At 31.7% G+C, this 18690-nt stretch overlaps 1 protein-coding gene across 2 annotated transcripts in view; it reads right to left on the bottom strand.

Annotated features, from left to right (window-relative positions):
* Positions 1–18690, bottom strand: part of sprt (PDZ domain-containing protein sprite) — a 306461-nt gene that overhangs the window by 174700 nt on the left and 113071 nt on the right. For both annotated transcript variants that reach the window (XM_072535452.1, XM_072535451.1), the window contains one exon: positions 14850–14876. The gene's annotated coding sequence lies outside the window, so the exon portion shown is untranslated. The remainder of the gene's footprint in view (positions 1–14849; positions 14877–18690) is intronic.

Raw genomic sequence — 18690 nt, 5'->3', positions numbered from 1 at the left:
AAACATGATTTACAAACAGTAAAGAAATACCAGAAAAGTAAAAGTAATCTTAAACAAAAAATTATTAACAACATATTTTATGGTATGACTTTATACATACAAAATTTTTTATGTAGGAATAAAAAAATCAATTTTAAGCAAGGATGTTAAAAAATAGTAATAAAAAAAGCAGGTACTCTGAGATACGAAATGCAACACAAGCAATAGTGTAGTTTAAATAATATGTAAGTAACATAATATCTGAATTGAAAAATTTCTTTTACTAGGAAATTAAAACAAATATTCAAAACTGTACTACGTTGAAAGGGTTAGGGTAGGGTGTACAGTACACCCTTCTACTACCATGCTTAGCCGAAATTGCATAAATAGTCAAATGTGTGCAATCTTCAAATATTCGCTGGGTGCCAACTTATTTATATTTGACATTAAAAATTTGTACTATGTTGTAAACAATTGAAGAAATTTAATTAAAAATTTATTTGTTATAATTTATTATAAAAAAATTAACATTTTTTTTCAGTTAGTATTGTATGTATTATAATTTATTGAAACGAATAATTTCCCAATAGAATCTAAAATGGTAAAATGTTAAACCCAACAAAACGTAAAAAGTAAACTTGATATTGAAGGCTAGTGCTCTGTATCTTGTGAAAATAAAAACTGAAGGTTTCTGGGCTTTTGTCCAAACTCATCTATTACTTTTTTAATAAAATTATTTCGATTGTTTTCTATTTTATTTCTATGAACGCTCATCATACATAGTCCATCTAATTTTTGTTCACTTATAGTGGACCTAATCCAGGTTTTAACCCTTCGAAGAGTTGAAAATGATCTTTCAATCGTGCATGTAGTGGGAGGAAGGCACAGAGAAATTTCTATAGCTTAGGCTATAGCTGAGTAAAATAAGCAATGGTCTAGTAGCTCTATCATTGAAATATCTTCTACATCTAAATTGGTTTGATTTTTCCAATAATAGAGCCACAATGATGCCTGTTCTTTTAGATTAGTAATTTTGTATAAATTATTTATGATTTCTATTATTTTGGCGAGGTCTTCTTCAGTTAATTTTATTATGTTTTTGGGATGCAAGTTATACAATAACATACCAGGATCATTGTCTTCTGAAAATCTGACACCAAGAGAACTAATTAAAGAATCTAGGTAGGGAATAAATAATGACACTCTAAAAAAGTCTTCAGCGGAATTAACCGCATGGTTTGACCGTTGTGTTTGCTTTCTAGGAGCGATTCGTGGTTTTTCAAGGGTAATACTTAGAGATTCGGCATCATTTGTACTCTTTTCAAAAATTGTTTTAAAAGTTGTTTCCGCTTCTTGTCTGTGCTTTGTTATCATATCAAGAAATAACTGTATATGATTTTTAACTGCCAGCATATCTATTGATTTAGTTTGTAAAATGTTTACTATGGGTTCTAAGAAAGAAGAATATTTGGAAATCAAATTTAGGGAAATTATAAAAGTGGAATCAGATGTGGCACATGCAAGCTGCTGTGCTCTTGATCTTGTTGAGCAATTAAATTTGTTATCTGCTATTATTGTTTCTAAAACATTTTTGATTTCAATAAAATTTACTAGGCCACTATACCAAATATTTAAGTCAAACAAGTAAAAACGTGTAGCATTTATTAAGCGGATATTTTTTTGTGAGAGTAAATTTTGCATTTGACATGGGACGAAATAAAGTTTAAAATTGTTGGTACAGGTACACTTTCTACCAATTAAGGCTTGATACCTACGACATCTCAAAATTCCTCTTTGCATTGTACAATATTATTATGGTAGGTAGCTACATTCGAGGCATTGTTAAGGAAGTACCTACCGCATTTCTCGGTATTTCGCTAGATTAGTTTCCGGTTGTTTGCTGTTTTAAGGTACTGTTGCAAGTTTCTCGCCACAATATGCGTAAATAATGTATTTTTTTTTTAAATATACTTACATACATACTGATTTTTTAAAAAATATTACTAATGATAGGGGGGGGGGCAACTGCCCCCTCTTGCCCCCCCTATGGGCGCCCATGCTTGTAAACCCAGTTTTTCGCATAAACGATGCTTGTATTTGCTTCTTTAAGGCCTGAAAATGTTCTTTTTCATATATTTTTTGAATATGAATTAAACATGCATTGATTCAGGTTGTATCGATCTCAAAAAATATGATAAACCGCACCAAACTCGCAAAAAAACTGAAAAACAGGGTTTTTTGGGGTTTAAAGGTGTTTTGTCCAATTTTTGAATGTCCTAAAAAACTCAGTGGCTTCAAATTATATATAACTTATAACAAAATCTTAATTTGGTCTATTTTGAAGTTTATAAAATGAAGAAAATCCCCAAAAACCTTTAAAAAACAGTTTTCTGGGTTTTTAAAGGGGGCTTAAGGAAGGCCGGTCGGAAGAAGGGGGCGACCTATACTCATTTATCTGGACAATGTGTAGGACGATTTAAGGAGGATTGGAGCAAGGGGATGAAGAAGACAGACACTCGACAGGGAGGGATGGAAGAATGTTTTCTTCACAAAGGGCTGTAGCGCCAACTGATGATGAAGTTAAGGAAAAATCTGGAAAAATCAGAAATATATTTTTTGATAAAATACAAAAAATAAAAAAAAATAGATCTGAAGTTATCTCCAAAAAAGTTATACGCTTTTTTCGAAAAAAAAATGCATTGTTAGGTTAGGTACACGCAATTTACGGGTCTATAAAAAATACACAAATTTTGTAAAAGCGTGTAAAAGCCTCAGCTATGCGTGTGAATTTTTTATTCATATAAAACGTAAAAAATGAAAATATTGATGGAGGTTGTATCGATCTCATAATAATCCTACAAAAACTCCCAAAAACCCTTCAAAAAAAATTGAATAAACATGGTTTCTTTTGTGGTTCAAAGTTGATTTTTCTCTCAATTTTTGAACCTTCTAAAGATTCTAGTTATCTAAATTATTCTTATTCTAAATATCATTATATATAATTATATATCAAATTATATATAACCTATAAAAAAGCTTTTATTTATTTTGAAGTCTACAAAATTGTGAAAATCCCAAAAAAGCTAAAAAACAGTTTTGGGGGTTTTGAAGATGGCTTGCCTGACCGAAAAAAATCAGAAATACAGTGTTTGATTAAATACACAAAATAGAAAAAAACTAGACCTGTAGCCATCCCAAAAAAAGTTTTTTTTGAAAATAAATGCGTTTTTGGGTTATGTACTCTTAACCTATGGTTCTAAAAAAATACACAAAATTTGTAAAAGCCTTAGCGTGTAAATTTTTTGAAATTTTTAAATTGAATGCAATCCATCAAAATAAAAATGACTTTTTTGGTTGTAAGGTGAGGGGGGAGAGGTGACGGGTTAAAATTGCTCTTTTTGCCTACCTTAACGAGAGGTACCTTTTCACCCAAAAACACACTTAATGACTTGTCTATTAAAAACTAATTGTCCACATTTGTTATTAACTTTTTTTGAAACCAAGACCCCTTTGTTTTTTTTTGATATTGTGTCTATGGAGGTCTGTAAACATACTTCTTGTTTTATTTTCTCTCTTCTCCATTTGCCATAACAGGCTAATACAAGTATATAATTCTTACATAATATTCTAACTTTACTGTCTACTACTACTGTTATGTATATCTTGTTCCAAATTACATATCCTAGACGTCTTGACACATTTGCTATTTTCATGATATGACTTCCCAAATCTTTTGCAGGATCCTTACCACACCGTAAGCTCCATTCCTAATATGTAAACATACAACCAAGAACATTACGGCAGAATATTACAAACCAGAAAAGCTATTATTTAAACAAACTGTAGAACAAGAATATACTTACGACAATAAAGTTTAATAAGAACTATCAAATTCTGGTAAAAAAACATACGGCGTGAAACTGGATGACAAAAATTAAAGAACAAAAAAATCAAGAAAATGGTGTAGCGAGACGAAGATGTAGAAGATGTAATATAAACCATGTCTAGTCAAACGATTAAAAAAAGGCTAAGTATTAAAAAAATAATAAAAAGTTTAATTAACTTGTTCTATTTGAATAGATTTCTCTTCAACTACCAGAATTCGAATGCTGTAATTTTTTACAGACTATGTGCTTATACGAATTTTATTTGGTAAAATTTGTGTAATTTTTTAAAGTCCTGAATACCGATCATTAAAACTTTCGATATCGATTTCTCTCTTAAAAAAGAGCCGAAATGTCAATGCTGATCAGCGGCATAACAGAGACATTATTTTAACTATTAAAAGGATATTAAGAAAATTAATTTTAATAAAATATAGTATTAAAAACGTGAAGAGATTTATCTTGTAGCTATAAGATGTTATAATTGTTTGTTGGTTAATCTGTAGAAAGGTATAAAACTGTTGTTTTTCCTTCTTCTTAAGGGTACCTATCTTCTAGTGATGTTAGAGATCAGATGGACCCATCTTATTCTATTTACTGCAGCTTGAAAATCAGTTAACGCTAGGCCAGTCCATTTCCTAATATCGCCTTGTAAAATCAACTGTTGAATTTCTTTCTTATCTACTTTTTTTTTATATTCTTCTATCGCTTTAATTGCTGCTTTTTAATGCATTCTTTTATGTTGAACCATTCTATATTTATATTATTGTCAGTTATATGTCTTGTAATTTACATGTTGTGAGTAAAGATGTTTTTGCAGTACCTCGTCACTTGGATTCTTTATAGTTTTGGTTTGTTGTTTCCATCTAGATAATAGGGTTATTTTTGAAATGACTAAGAAGTGATCTGAGTTTATGTTGTTCCCTCTGTGAACTCTCACGTCCTGCACTAGTGGGCTTAGTTTTTTATTCACAATAACATAGTCTATTACAGATCTGAGGCCTCTTACATACCGTGTATATTTATGTGTATCTTAATTCTTTTCCGTGGAGGGATTCGTCTTTTTGAGTAATTCTGTTTTGTTCTATTATTTTTTGGATTGGTTTTAACAGTTGTTTGGTCAGATCTGATCTTCCGTACTTAGGAGTTCGTTCGGTATTCTGTCCTCTCCTGGTGATTTTCTATTTCCTAATTTCCTTAATGCTTTTTTTACCTCTTCCTCCTCAATATTTATTTCTCCGTTTGTTGTCACTTCTGGTGTTGGTGGTTCATTATCGTCACCTCAAATAGGGATCAAAAGTAGTCTACCCATGTTTCCTTCTGAATATGTTTCGTTTTTATTAGTTCGTTCATCTCTTTTCTTTGTCCTGTTATCATTTTCCATATGTCTTTTTGTGTTCCATAGAAGTCGTGTTTCATCTGTTTTGAGAAGCTCTGAAAGTGTTTCCTTTTTATTTATCTAACTTAGGTATTCTTTTCTTTTCTGATTCGTTTATAGTGGTTATGTGCCTGTTGTGTTCTGTATTTTAAAAAGGCTTTCTTCTTTTCTCCTCATTTTGTCTTAACTTCCTCTCTAAACCATGGTGTTTTCTTTTTTGACATGTTAGTGTTTGTTACTTTTCTCTCTCTAAGGGATTCTGTTGCTGCGTTATTTATGTTATTTTTGAGTTTTTCCCAGCTTTCCTCGATGTTATCGGTTTCTAATATTTTATTCCCAGCAATGTTTTTTGCCTGGGGTGATTGTGGGGTGTATTGAGTAGCTCTGCGGTTACCATAGCCGGTTTCAAGCCCGGATGAAATGTGGAAGGTGATTGGCAACGTAAGGAACCTCCATTCCTAAAAACGAATACTGATCAAAGAAACAATGTACAGCCCCGGAACCGGATTGTTACTATGAAGATGACTACGGCAAGAAATAAGGAAAAGCCAAAAATATTCAAAAACCAGATGAGAATTACAACTAGATGAAAATACAAATCTCATCCCCATTAAGAGAAGGAGTTAGACAAAACAAAAACATTTCGTTCCTCTTAAAAGAAGACGACCCCAAACGCAGTGAGATAGAACAAGTCCAGGAATATATTTCATCATCATATAACGGGGGTCCTACGGCGATTGCCGCTTCCCGCATTTCAGCCTCCGTCTTTTCCTATCTCTCCAATCTCCCTCTTCTAAGCCTCTAGATTGCATTGTTTTTGTAATTTCTCTTCTCCAGGAATTTGGTGGTCTTCCCCTTTTCCTTCTTTCTGGCGGAACATACATTAAGGCTTTCTTTGGCCACCGCTCCTCCTCCATTCTCATCACGTGACCATACCATTGTAATTGCCTTCCTTGTATTCTATCTGAAAGAGTATCTCTAATTCCTGTACGGTTTCGTATTTCCTCATTCCTGATTCTTTCCATTCTCTTTCCATACTCGACATGACCTTCTAAGATAATCCATTTCCACAACGTCTACTTTATCTCGTTCATTCTTTGTCATCGTCCAAAATTCGGCACCATATGTGGTAATTGGTTCTACAATTGCTCTGTATACGCGAAGTTTGGTATGCATCTTTATTTTATTAGACCACAGTAATGAATTCAGTATTCGGATGCATTTTTTCCCTTGGGTTATTCGGTTTTGTACATCTATCTTAACTCTGCCATCTGCTGAGGAATCTGCCAGGAATATATTTACCTGGGTCAAATTCTGAAACTCGACTAAAAGAACCAAATTGTGGAAATCACTAGAAGAGCAAGACTGGCATGGGCAAGATTTGGAGTATCACTAAACTGCAAGATACTTCAATGCTTGAGGAGCAAAGTGTTCAACCAATGCATCCTTCCTATCATGACATATAGATGTCAAACCTGGACCCTAACCAAGGCAAATATGAATAAAATACACAAATACAAATAAAAGCCACAACAGAAAGGGTAGTGGAAAGAGCAATGTTAGGTATACGACTGTCAGATAAAAAGAGGAACGACTAGGTAAGATCAAAAACAAAAATTGGGGATATCTCAATAAAAATTGCTAAACTCAAGCTGTCAAGCTTGTCATACTGCTAGACAAAAAGATCAACGTTGGAACGCCACAATACAACATTGGCAACTTTACAAAGGTAGAAGAGCAAGAGGAAGACTACAGAAGAAGGGTGGATGACAGGGATGAACGATAACTTCGGGAAAACAAATAATTTTGTCATTTGTTTTCGAAGCTATAAAACGTTTAATATAAATCTTTTACACGTGTGTTTTGCCAAAGTAAAAGTTGGAGTACGTTCTTCAAAGTTTATTTGTTTGTGATTCGAGTTTATACATACGGCAATTGACTCCCAAACCTGAATAAAAATAAAATTAAATGTTTGTTTTTTTACAGTATGTCTGAAACACGGAAGACAGAGATCTTAAGTTGAGGATGAGGCAGTTTTTGGAGCTGGCCATGTTATATTTTGTAAATTACGCCTTACGTTTTCTGCCAATAACTTCATGGGACCTTTGGGGCAATTTAGCTGATGGAACAGCATCTTTCTTCAATCTTCTCAATTTAGTTTCAGGTGTTACTATAAAGTAAATTAAATATAAATATATTAAAATATAAATAATATTTTAATCAACACTTACTTGGAAAGTAATCGTTCTCAGTAAAATGTAAACTGCACACAGTCATGTACTTGGTTATAGGTTTGCCAATTCGCAAAATGCATTGCCAAACTTTTATGTATAAAATTTTTTTTGTGAATTATAATAGGATGAACATTGAGGAACACTGCAATAGTTTTTTGAAGTCGAAGTCATTGTTAATTACAATATAAACCGGTCGCTAATATGTATACAAATTAATGACAATTTCAAGGTTTTCCCGAAGTGGATGCTTTCGAAATCTACCACCAGGCGTCGCCCACTTTGCGGTTCCTCGCGAATAAGCAAATGGTAATGTGTATTGAAATTAAATCTTAACTCTCTTTTGTATTAAAAATCTATTGGGAATAAACACTCACTACTAATATAGCCAGTTATATTCCTATTTCTAATACGCTTTTTATACTTATGGGTGTAATCGACAGACCATTTTCTATTTTCTGGTGTCTGTATTATTAAAAACTAATTTGCGCCATTCTTTCACAAGTCTTTCTATGTTTTTAATTGTTTTGTAAATTTTTATTTAAATTGATATGATTCTAATGTTACATGTAAATAAAAACATGTTGGAGATAAAAAATTTGGTTTAGTAGCGCCAGAAAATATGTCAATACAACCAAATACTATAAAAACTAACATTAACGAGATAAGATAGAAAAAGGGTAGGATTGTTTAATTTATCAAAACCTAATAAACACCACAGCCGTAAAGCTATTTTTAACCTCTTTCTAGCATACATACCGAAATCGATCGAAAGGCAAGCCAATGTGGTTTTGATAACGATAACAGGTTCTTATTCAGGAGTGTTATTGAAATAAAAATTAGACTTTTTAATAATGAAAATTTTACTATGTTAGGAAGTTATGACCTAGAAGAGATGATTAAAAGAAAAAAAAGTACGGTTCATAAATGGCTAAATGATAGAACCCCAGAATCACGAGGAGAATATTATGTTACCTTCAGACAACAAGTGAAGCAAAGAATAAGGCTGGAGAAGAACGAATACTGGGACAGAATGTGCGGAGATATAGATAGAGATAACGATATGATAGGATATCATAGATCAACGGAAGCATGGAGAAAAATAAAAAACATCAGAAGTAATATACGAAGTACAAATATGCAGATAATTACAAATGAGAGGACAAAGCGTTACACAAAATTATTGCAGGAAAATAGACCGGAGTATATATCATAATATTCTGTGACAACAATACAGAGGAAGCCGAAATCACATAGGAAGATATAACTATAGCACTAAAAAAAGCCAAAAACAATAAACCACGACCAGGGAACATAAAAATGGAACTGCTGAAATATGGAAGCACAAGGATCGTGTCATTCATACGAGTGTTGTTGGTGACAAAAGGTCACCAAATAAGTATATAGATATCAGTGTAATGCCTTCAATAGTAAGATTTTTTTCCACAGTAATAAAACAAAAAATAGAGCAACACATGGACCATTATGGTGAAGAACAAGTTGGATTCTGAAACGCCAAATCGTGTCTAGATAATATATTCATCATAAGACAGGTGATAGAAAAGAACAAAGAAAAAACTATTGAAACACATATGACCCTTATAGACTAGAAGAAAGCATATGATAGCGTGCCCAGAAAATAACTATGGGAAGCAATGAGAAAAATGCACGTTAGGGAGAAATGGGTGAATATAATACAAAGACTATATAAAAAAACAGAGGTGCAATTTTGTATGAAAGATATAGAAATGAAAATAGCACGGTAAAAACAAGCCACGGAAGCACTCCATGAAGTGATAGGGAACAGCACTCTAACCAAAGAAAACAAAAAAGGATCTTTCAAAGTTTTCTTCTTCTTCTACTTCTTGGAGATCTTTCGATCGATGTTGTCATCTATACTTTGAAAGATATATATATATATATATATATATATATATATATATATATCTTTCAAAGTATAGATGACAACATCACTACGAAATAAAACAGTTGAACTGGACTTTATGAGAAGATATCTACAAATTACCAGAGCGGATAGAATAAGAGAAAATATGGAACAGAATGGAAGTAGAATGCTTAATTACAAAAAAAGTTGGAAAACAGAGCTATCTCTGCAGTGGTACGGGCATGTACAAAGGATGCCGGAGCACAGGTGGCCGAAAAGAATATTGGACTGGGACATAGGAAATATACATAGGAAATGCTATGATAGATAGAGACCTCAAAGAAAATAAATAAAAAACTAGGGAAGACGAAAACGGCGAACTTATAATGGGAAAAGTCGAAGAAGAAGGTATGGCTGTTTTAAAATGAATATACATAGTTTCTTTTTAAAACATAATGACGGTATTAGAATTCAATTTCGCCAGGTAAAAATCGTTTGATTTCTCTTTTAGTTTCTTTTTATTTTATTATCTCTTCACAGAAAGGTGAAAAACTAAGCTTTTTTTTATTTTCTATAATTTTTTACTAAATTTTTATAATTTTTTATATTTGTTTATAATTTTTTTATTATTTTCTATAATTTGTTATACTTTTTAAATAATTTTTTATTATTTTGTATATATTTTTTCAATTTTTTTATAATTTTTTATAGTTTTTTATGATTTTATTTAATGTTGTATAATTTTATATAATTTTATTTAACTTTATTTAATTTTATTTGATTTTATTTAATTTTGTTTAATTTTATTGGATTTTATGTAATTTTTTTAATTGTATATAATTTATTTTATTTTATTTCATACAAATTAAGCAACAAATTAACAAAAATAGCATTACAAACTCTCATTTTGAAGAATTGTCTATGCTTTTTCAGTAAAATTGCGTCATTTCCAATATAATTTACCGGTTTATTTAAAATCAAATAGCGATCTTACATTTTTGGTATATTGTTTATAAGAAAAGAGTGGCGTTTAATATTTTGCATATTATATTTAATACATATTATTATTACCAAATTTATCAAAACCAGATGTTAGATACCTGTATCAGGGAGTGTCACGAAAAAGGCTTTTTTGCTAAATGCTCTGGTCTAAAATATTTAATAAGTAACACACCGGTAAACAACATATGCATCAGATATTTATAAAAAAGCATTTAAACCATAAACACAAAGGAAGCAAAATGTTTTTTAACAATGTAAACAAAACCCTTTTGTTCGATAAACTTATAAAAATTATGGGAAATAATAGTCGTACTTAAAATATTCATTATCAGCTCCGAATAAACAAAACCAATTTTGTTCACTGGAATTCTTTTTAGTAAAGTTCATTTCCTGCCATTGATAAAATATTTACAACCTTTAAACGATGATAACAATTTCGTCATATAGAGCAGCGGTTCCAAATTTTTTTCACGGGTTCCTTAAAATGGTCAACCTTCTTTTGGTGGAATCCCAATTTTTATAAAGAATGTTATGTTTAAGAATATGCTTAAATCTAAAGGAGCGATCTCACAGAACCTGAAGTGGCGTTCTTTATCGGCGAAGAGAAATAGAAAATACGTTATAGAAAAATACAAAATATAACGACGGGAACTAACACAACGTGGAATACCGTATATCTTCTCAATATTTGTGGTTTATGATCCCTGTGATAGGGCAAAACTGTCTATAGCCGGCGCGTACTATCCCGTTGTTTCTTAGTAAATTGACCGGGTACAAAACAATCGGAAACTGATGCACTGCATGTCCAACCCTTTGGACGCGGCTAAGGGAGATACGGTCAGTGTCGCAATACGCTTTTGGCCCTTGAAAACGTCCTTTATAATAGGAGAGCCACCCCAGACAGTTATACGTTATACCGTAACTCATTGTCGACTGTACTTCAGCAAAATAAAAAAGACGGATGGTGCAGACTAAGTAGGCTACCTAAATTTCTCAATCGATAACGCTTAGAGTTGAGTTTTTTACACACATTCCAACAATGAGTCTTAAAGTCACTCCCAAAACTTCACATCACAATTCAAAATACTCTCACCATAGATGGCAATACTGAAATGAGGTTTAGTGGAACTTGCACGGGATGCAAATGATACAAAATTAGTTTTGTGAACATTTAACAGAAGCGACTGATTACTGGACCAATCAGGTCTTCAGTGAGTTTGTTATTTTATCTTGTAAAAACTGATGCACCCGATGTTTTTAATTTTATATTTTATTATGTATAAGATAACTTCCTCTGTTATACATAAGATAGGACCAAACTATTTTGAACAAAATCGTTGGAATCTTGAAAGTTACAATTTGGTTTAATTATTTTACTGTGTATCTGTACTCCTAGTATCATCTATTTTTAATCAGATGTTTTTGTGATTTTTTTTTGTTTTCCATTAAGTTCATTTGTAACAGCCCATGTGGTTTTCTTTTTGTTAGACGATTCAGAGATTTTGTTAAATAAAAACTGACTTTTTGTGGTCTCAACAAGAACTTTGTGCTGATATTTTTTTGTCTATATAGAGTTTTTAGCTCAGGGTATGTCTTACTCAAAGTATAGAAATCCTTTAGACTATCTGAAGAAGATTTTACTTCTTGTGTGAGCCATGTTTTTTTATCTCGGTAATGTTTGCTTTTCCTTATAGGACAACTAATATTGAAATAGAACTGTAATTTATCATAAAAAGCATTGTATTTACTCTCAATATCAGTTGCATGATAAACATCTTGCCATGTTTCTTTACTCAAGAGATTGTTAAATGCATTTATAGCGCCTTCGTGTGTTACTCTGAAGGTATTTCAAACTGATGTCATAGTTAGATTAATAAATTTTAACCTGAAGAGGAATATATCGTGATCCGATTCAGTATTTACATTTACAGTACCTATACAATCATTACAATTTGTATATACCTGATCCACAATATTTCCGCATGTGGAAGTAGACCTTGTAGGTGTAAAGTTCCTGGGAGACAATCCATAAGATGCTAGAAGACCAGAAAATCTGTGTGAATTATTTAGTGTTCTGAAATTTACATTAAAATCACCTGTTAAAATATGAATTGATTCGGTTTAAAATTTGAATTCAAAATAAGATCAAGTTTTTCATAAAATACATCAAATTTACCTTTAGGAGATCTGTAGCATAGTGAAAATTGAGTGTTGATTTAAATTACAATGCCATCTCAGCAGACATACATTTTAAGTATGATTTTCTGCAGTTCTTTTGGCTGCGAAACTTCCGCCAATGACTTGACATCAGGGAGGTCAGCACAATTATACAGTTAGCACAAGATAGGGAAGAATTCCAAATGATGGTCGCCAACCTCCGATGAGGAGAAGGCGCGTGAAGAAGAAGAATTATGTCAAATTAATTAACACATTACAGTTATGTTAAAAATACTCAAGTAAGGTCTAAATGAGCTATTGTAGAACTATTTTTTTAATATGTAGTTTTAATATTTCCGCGGAACCGCTTTTGGGAACCGCTGATAAAGAGGATAAATTTTTTTAGTAATAATTTAAAGTAATAAAAAAGTAGGCCGTGTATAATATTCCACTTTGGTATTATTTACTTAAGTAGTAAATTAATTACATTTTTAAAATTTAATATTATTAATAAAAGTGCTTTGAATGTTATTGCGATAATAAGAAATGAAATCATTACGTAAATATTATTCTCCTGCCAAACATTTTCATCTTTATGAATGTTTCTTTTCCAATTATATAATTATGAGTAAAACTCCATTGCAAAACGAATTCTTTATAGATCTGTTGAAGAACTAATTTTTTTCCAATGTAACACAACTCGACAGTTTATTTCTTTTTTAACATTAGACTTTGAGAATGGTTTGCCATCTCGAGAAAGATACATCAAAAAAAGAAATTGCTTTGCAAACGATTTTATTTTATAGAATAAACGTTTAATTTGTTACCAAAACTAGGTAGCTTAAAAATTTGGCGAGAACAAAGTGGCTAATAAAAAGTTTACTATTATTTATTATGGTTATCAGCAACATTTAAAAAATTCACAAGCATCGTACACTTTTTTAGTTTCTTTCTATTTTGCTGTGCTGTATATTTTAAATGGGGGATAGTACCTACTGTACGTTGAGACGGCATGTACTTTGGGACATACATAAACTGCCATTTATTGGTGATACTATTAAACTTATAATAACCTATCTATATCGTTTATGTTCTGTGTTTATCTGTCAGTAGTTTCCCTATTAATAAATTAATAAAGTGTTGTTTTTCTGGTGCAAAAGTAATGTATTTTAAAGAAATGTATGCTATCAGAAAAATAAAGTAAGTAGTATTAAATATTATTTGTTCGTATTTGTTATACATATATATGTGAAGAATGAAGAATGAATGAATGTATAAAATAGAAATGGATAAAAACTTAACCTCTAAATTATGAAGAGGATTGTTTTGGAAATGTGTCATATCCTGTACCATTGGACATTGTTATAGACCGTACCGTGGGACTGTCCCGAGGTACTATACTGAAGTTTAATTTTTATTTTTAGATGCCTGGAAGTAAATAAGGAGTGAAGCGAGTTAAAGTCGAGGGTACTGATATTGAAAGAGCAGCAGTTTTGGTTTGGTTTTGGAAAACAACTGATCAATCCGACAGGCTGCTGTGGAGTGTAAAATTTCGAAATCCACATTATCAAGGCATCTAAAAATACACAAGGCAGGCAATAACAAAGTTTTCCAATATAAAACCAATTGCAATATCAATCGTGTATTAACTCCTAAAGAAGAAGATACACTGAAAAAATATCTTTAACAAATACACTATGGACTTACAAGAAAACAATTTCTTACTATTTTAGCAAATGATTTTGCCCATGTAAACAAAAAAAGTTCCTGAATCCTGGATTGAAAATGATTTGGCTGGAAAAAATTGGTATTATGAATTCTAAAATAGTCACAAGAATACTCTTTTTCTGTTTGAATACAGGCAACAAGTTTATTCCGTTCCACCAGCTTCAATAGATACAACGTTTTCCGTTTTTTTTTTCCCAATTTAAAGGTTTGTTGGAAAGAGAACATTATACTCTAGAGCAGCGATTCTCAACCACCGTGTCGCGACACACTGGTGTGTCGGAAAAACCTATCAGGTGTGTCGCGAGATTTACGAATACGATATTATTATCTATATTTTTTTACTTGTTATAATATACCATTTTAAAAATAAAACTAAACTGAAAAGTATACCTTAATAAAGTGAATAAAAGGGAATTAACAAAGCAGGCAATGAAATTCAAAATGTATGGTAAAAAGTAAAGGCCGAGTAAAAAATGAATAATAGATTATTAAGATCAATAAAAATAAGTAGTGTGCTTTGCAAATTCCGTAAGGTTCTAAGCAATTTATAGAAAAAGAACACAATTATAATAATAAATAGTCTTAAAAAATAATATTTTACTTACTATAAACTGCAGTAGTTGTAATATTATCTGAAAATAAAAAAAATACATATTGAATAATATACAATAAAAATCTAATCGACAAAAATAGTAATTTAAGGAGGCCGTGAAATCGAAAATTTTTATGTGTCGGTAGTATCTATAGTATAGTTTCGAAAGTTTAGGCACTAAATCCCAAGAAATGGTGATGACCATTCCGAGTTATTCTTATTCATCTAGTGACATACAAATTTTTTTGTTGTAAGTGTCAGAATTGGCGCTACTTGTATTGAAGAATTTTTAAAAATTATATGTACTATTACAGGTAATAGTACATATATATAGTAATAATTATATGTACTATATTATTATTATTAGGCCTGCGTAGCGCAAGCGGTAGGATGCTTGCCTCGCAAGCCGGTGGTCCGGAGTTCGAATCCCACCGCCGGCAAGAACATCTAGACATTTTAAAAATGTCTATAGGCCCCAGGTCGACTCAGCCTGAATAAAAATGAGTACCTTGGGTAAAACCAGGGGTAATAATAGACGGTTGAAGCGTAGCACTGGCCATGTTACCTTCCTTGTATACCGTAGGCCCTAGATATAGCAGACTATCCTGCTATACTCCCAAAGCCGCGACAGCGGTATAAAACGGGAGACTATTATTATATATGTACTATTATTCCGTCTCTAGCGCTAAGAAATTTTTAAGCAAATATATGGGATCGGTCACAACTCAACTGAATAATTTAGTCATTGGATTATATGGACTATAATCGTATAAGCCGAATGACAACGGTTCCCCAATAGGAAGACGATTAGTAGGAAGACCACGAAAATGATGGAACGACAACGTACTGGAGGCATATTGAAAACAGACAGAGTCATGTCTACATAAAAATAAGAAGAAAAAGATATTATATGGACTAAAAAAAACAAAATATGCATACCGCATGCTCAAACTAAATAAAATCATTAAATTGATCAAAATCAAATTTACAGATGATGTGTAAGAGGTGAAAATATTGCATTATTACAAAATAGTCTAGTTAATTGGCTATGCAAAGGCCAAAAAGTAATTCATGTAATTCCTCCTAAGCAAGCGGGTATTAAACTATTTTTGTTATTATCGTTAACAACATTATTAAGTGCACATGTAGGACCTTATGAAAATACTAGCGAGAAAATGACGGAGACCCATTTTAACACATATATGCAGTGATTCAGGTTCTTTGGATGACGGCTTGTTACTTTTCGAATCCAAGAAAACGAATGACTATCATATAGAAATGGGCGCCCAAAAATTTGAAGATTATTCTTTAAACATTTTATTAAACCTTGAACAAAATTCTGTCGTCGTTATGGACAATTCATCTTACAATAGTCGACAACTCGAGCCGTCACCAAAAACTGCCTGGCGGCAAGCTGACATCATGAACTGGTTCTCACCAAACGTATATGATTGTTATTATATTTGATGCACTTCTTTTTTTTTACTAATTCTAAGGTTTATCCTGATATCGATGAAGGTTGCACCATCTTTTCCGCCTAATGTACCCAGCTTTCTATTCCATTCCATGTTTTAGATGTATGTTTTATATGTGCCTTCTAAATTTAAAGACCACATATGGTCAAATGAGGTTTGTCTTTATACGACCTATTTTATGAATTTTATTACACTACTAATAAATAGCTCCCCATATACGTTGCATAAGTATCACAAAAGACTTACAAGTTGACTGCAAGTAACAAGTGTACAGTTGATTAGCCAAAGGCGAAAAAAAGCAAACAAGTTCTAGGAAATTAAAATAGAATTATTTAATTATCATTAATGTTCAGATTCAACTTGCAATATTAATTTATATAAAAAGGCATGACCAAAAAAAAAACCTCATAGAAAAAATTTAATGAGAAAAAAAAATCGGTTGCCTGTAAAGTCGGTTTTACGGGCGAAGATTTTACTTGACAACGTCTTTTTCCCGGTAGAATATTTATTGATATGAATATTATTAAATTGCACAATAGGAACAAGGAATTGAATGAAAATAAGAATTGCACAAATTTTAACTATAGAAATATATTTTGTTTACTAAAACATTGTACATGTAAACTTAAACTTAACTAATTTCTATTTGAGTGATTTTGTTGAGGATAGGACGATGATAGGAGAAATATGAAATGAAAGGAAGTGTTTCTGCTGTAATGTGTCTTGAACGCCAAGAACGCTCGAGAAAGACAGAGACACAAGCACGGAAGCACGCACCGATTCAACGCGCCTAATTCTCTAGTGCTGCGCGCGCAGCGGACCGATCATGTTTGAGTGGGAGAGAGACGCAAGGCATTCGCCAGTCCGGCGGGCCTCTCTCTCGTTCGGTGACTCACTGTAACAGACGTGAGCGGGCGTTACACTTTTTCATGAATGACTCCGAGCCACAACCTAATTTAAGACGTTGTCACGTCAAAATAATAATAAATGTCAAAGTAAACGAAACGGGCTAGACAGGTAGAGATAAACCACAAAATGGAAAGAACGGTAACAAAAGACGAGAAGAAGATAATCGAAAATTTTTTTTAGAAGTATAAAGCTGCAAAAGCATGAACATTAATTTCATCTCACTTTTAAATGGTGCCATGCCATTTAAATCAGTCAAGTATTCAATGATTTTATATGACCAATTTACTCTTGCCCACAAGTTACCCTTGAAAAGTTGTTCCGACTTGAGAGCGAGAGTGAAATCTTTGGTCCAAATTTTTGTTTAGCTAATATTACTTATAACTCAAAGAAATTGAGACTATTGTAAAACTATTCAATAAAATACTAATAAGTGTACATTGTAAAAATGTTTGTACAATTTTATAAAAATGCGATTATGATTCCTGTTTCATAAAAATTATTTTATTCTTTAAATGCACATGAAAGGTCATTTTACAGACAAAACATTCTAAAAATAAATGAAGTTTTGGTTAATAAAAACACATTCTTTGTAAACTTAAAACCAAAAACAAAATCAAGATTATCTCGGTCAGAAAAATAATTTCTTAATAATCCGTTTATATTTAGATTTTTGCCTTATGCTAGCCTTACACCCACCGACAAATCGCAACACTTTATATGGTAGTGATCCAATAGCAATCACCTAGATTGCGACGTGCGTTATTCATTAGTTTTTCCATTATTTACCTTAAAAAAAATAAAAAGAAGAAAAAGTAGTCGTTTTTAAACTGTTGTAGTATATCGGCAAATGAATACATTGTTCTTTGGTCGTTACATTATATGTCCCTTACATTATTGTATCAAATTATGTTATAACAATGATTAATTTTTTAGAACTTTCATATAAACAAACGATTAAAAAATGGATATTCCATGTGATGAAGGAACAGTACGAAAGAAGGCGAATTTTTTAATGGAATTCGAACTTAGCGAAGGGTACGATGAAAATATAAATGAGAAAGATCGCTAATTTAAGGATTGTCGTAAAGCTCCGAAAAAAAAAACCAATATTCATACATTATTTGTTATATTTATACATAGCTATAGCTATATAAAAGATGAGATCTATTAGTAAATAATATTAAATGACTAACAGATAATTTTAAAACAAAATGGGAGACAGTGAATTTAAAATAATTATATTAGGCCCATTGTATTCTTAAAGTGCCAACAACATACACAAATTGAACAGCTAATCCTATTGAATTAAATATATCGGAGAACATCCATTAAGTAAAGTAGAGATTATATCTATAGAATAAATTTTGAATCTCACCATCCGTATAAAGAATGGTTATCAGAAATGCCAAAATACTTTAGCAGTTGTCGATTGATAGGATCTTAACATATATATTAGGGTGCTATATGAGA

The sequence above is a fragment of the Diabrotica undecimpunctata genome, chromosome 6, assembly GCF_040954645.1.
Source record: "Diabrotica undecimpunctata isolate CICGRU chromosome 6, icDiaUnde3, whole genome shotgun sequence".
Lineage (NCBI taxonomy): Eukaryota > Metazoa > Arthropoda > Insecta > Coleoptera > Chrysomelidae > Diabrotica > Diabrotica undecimpunctata.
Note: the sequence above shows the minus strand (reverse complement) of the source record. Positions and strands in the feature narration are given on the sequence as shown.